This window comes from Anolis sagrei, chromosome 1, assembly GCF_037176765.1.
Source record: "Anolis sagrei isolate rAnoSag1 chromosome 1, rAnoSag1.mat, whole genome shotgun sequence".
NCBI lineage: Eukaryota > Metazoa > Chordata > Lepidosauria > Squamata > Dactyloidae > Anolis > Anolis sagrei.
In genome coordinates, this window is record NC_090021.1 from 239,093,002 (window position 1) to 239,096,025 (window position 3,024).

Sequence of the window (3,024 nt, forward strand, 5' to 3'; positions counted from 1 at the left end):
TCACTTGATTTATTATTGTTATATCATGGCTACTTTTAATTTCAGTTGTATTCTAGTTTATGTTAACATAGATAACATAGATAAATATTTTTTCATGTTAACAGCACCATAAAAACACTGGATTTTATCATTTTTTTTCAATTTCATTTCAAGACTTTGTGTTATTACAGGCTCAAAAAAGATTGCAAAAATAGGGCTGAATCTAAATAACCAGATAACCTGTTTGAATGTCAAATGTTTCTTGGATAATTCTAAACTCGCAAACCTCCAATAGAAGCCTAATATTTGAAAAATATTGCTAATGTGACTGCATAACATTGTGAAATTGGTTTTGTTTCAACCTAGCATACTTATTCCTAATTCCTCCTAAACAATCTTTTCAGAGACTACGGAGAAGTTGCTTTACTAAAGGTGTTTTTAAAATGATGCATGTTATATGCAGTTTGAATTCCTTTTATTTAATGTTGAAGTGTTAGGAACTGAAGGAAACTTTGAAACGAACTTGTAATCTGTTCACTATGCTTTACTAGTTTTTTAACACTAAAACTTTGAAATAATTTTTATCTAATCAACATTCTTACTGAAAAATACATTGCTAACAAGGGAAAAATATAACAGATGAGAAAGTAATAGTGTAGTCATGACTGTTGAGCCACAACCCAAATCAATTATCTTTTTTGATCAGCAAAACTTGGCAATAAATTTAGTAATATACAAAATGTCAAAGTTTCCAGAATTTTCATTTTTAAGAAACCATTTCAGAATTACTGAAAGCACTGCCACTGCACTATAAACCTATGTATGTCAGTGTATATGGTGATTGCTTGTCTCTCTTTAATAAAGTGGAGCATTCAGTACATATTACTGCTTGCATAAAAAACCTTCTTTTCCCTTTCTCCCTCCTATAGATCACACACATATACATCTTTTAGAGCAGTACTTCCCAATCTGTGGTCCATGGACCACCAGTGGTCTGCAAGAAGTAAAATATGGTCCGCAGCCTCATCGTTACTACACCATTGCAATGAGAGCAACTGGTCTCGCAAAACCCTCTTATAGTGCCGAGGCTTATTAAATATGGTTTTTGGTGGGTGAACAGATGGCAACTACTGGATGGCATATGTTCTGTATCAGAAACTAGAGCTGATGTAGTCTATCCAATGTAGTTTTCTGAATCGGCACCCCAAATAACCAAACCGCATCTAAAATTGACCAAAAACTTATTTGTAACCCTTTTGGTACTAATGTTGGAGAATGGTCCCTGGTCAAAGTGGTCCCTGGTAAAAAAAAAAAAAAAGGTTGGGAATTACTTTTATAGAGCAAATCTGGGATACGTGGAATTCATAAAAGGAGAAAGCAATGCATTCCATTAGTGGGTGACATTGTGTTGTGAGCAGATAGGAATACAGCTTCCTATATTACTATCCAGCACTTTCCCTTCTATAGCACGTAGTTCTTAACTGAACTCTATTTAAATTATTCTTTTTTAAAAATAATAATAATACTTGATTTGATACTTTTTCTAACTTCCTCCTAATACTTATTTTAATTAAATAGGGCAATGTATCACAATACAAATGGCACATTGATTTAATAGATAAAATCATGCAATAGCAAAAATCCATCAAAACTGTAGACATAAATTATCACACATGTGAATTTTTTCAAGTTTTTTTTACCAGTGCAAATAAGATAATATTTCTACCTTTCTAATCTTGTCCTGAGAGTTTTGTGCTTCCACTTCCTATTAACAATGATGTTTATAGCACAATACAATTTTCATAAATTATGAGGTTTCTTGCACTGCTAAATAAACACTTTCATATCCAAGTAACAATTAGACTCTATAATCTATTTGGAATTATGCATGTATCTGTGTATACTGGGCAGAGGTAGTATTTATTTCCAGGTTTCTAAGTAATGCTCATGATTGAAATACTGAAGATCAGTCCGAAATATCCATCTATATATTTATGACAATTTTGATTACTTGGTTGAGATTTTTAAACCGAACTAACAGTGTAAATTTATTCAGGTAAATAGAATCTGAGCTAGCATTCATCACTGTTTTGTGTACTGAGGTTTTAATCCTTTTAATATGTATTTCACAACGTAGTTCATATCTTCAGGATAATATGACATTAGCATTATAATTCTGCTCCTACAGACCCAAAGATCCACTGATAAAATAGGCTTTAAGAGCTTTAATATGAGCTGGAGCAATACAGAGACACGGACTAGGATGAAATGGAGTCCTTTCAAAAGTCTCTTAATAGTAGCATTCTGATAACCGAAGTGCTACATCACTGCCAAGTAAACCATGAGGGATAATAGTGACATGTCTTTATCCACATTGGATTTGTTCATTTACTGTGCTGTGATGTGGATCTCAGATCAGAGTGCTACTTAGTCCAATGCAACTGTGAGTTGCCACGTGTAACAGTTGTGAACAATTGGTGCCTGGACTCCAGATGCAATTTAATCTGTCATCCTGGATCTTCACCAGCATCCTGATGATGCGAAAATGTAGAGGAAAAGTCTTGACTACAAAAAGAATAAGGTATTTCCTAGAGAGTTGAACCCCTTGCTGCAATAAGCCTTGTAATTCTTGTTCATCTACAAAGCAAAAATGTCTACTATTGGACAGCCTCAGTTATGTAATTCTGTTTTGCTTAGATTAGGTTAAAGCACCCCTAATATTATTTTCATTGGAATTTCTCCAGTCATCTGTGCAAGTTTGAGTTCCTTGTGGCAAACCCTCTGAATGGTTCTTATAAGCCTGCATAACCGCATTCTCGCATCAAGGTAGCATGCCAGATTTTCATGACTTGAGTATGAAGGTCTGTTATTGAATTCTGGATTTTATTTTTTTGTTTGAGTATGGTTACAGAGGTCCCAGGACCACAAAAGCTTAAAAAGTGAGTACCTAATCATGAATAAGCGAGAATGCAGTTATGCAGGCTTATAAGAACCTTTGTGCTACATGTATGCCTTGGCCTTTGTAAGCCGCATCGAGTCCTTCGG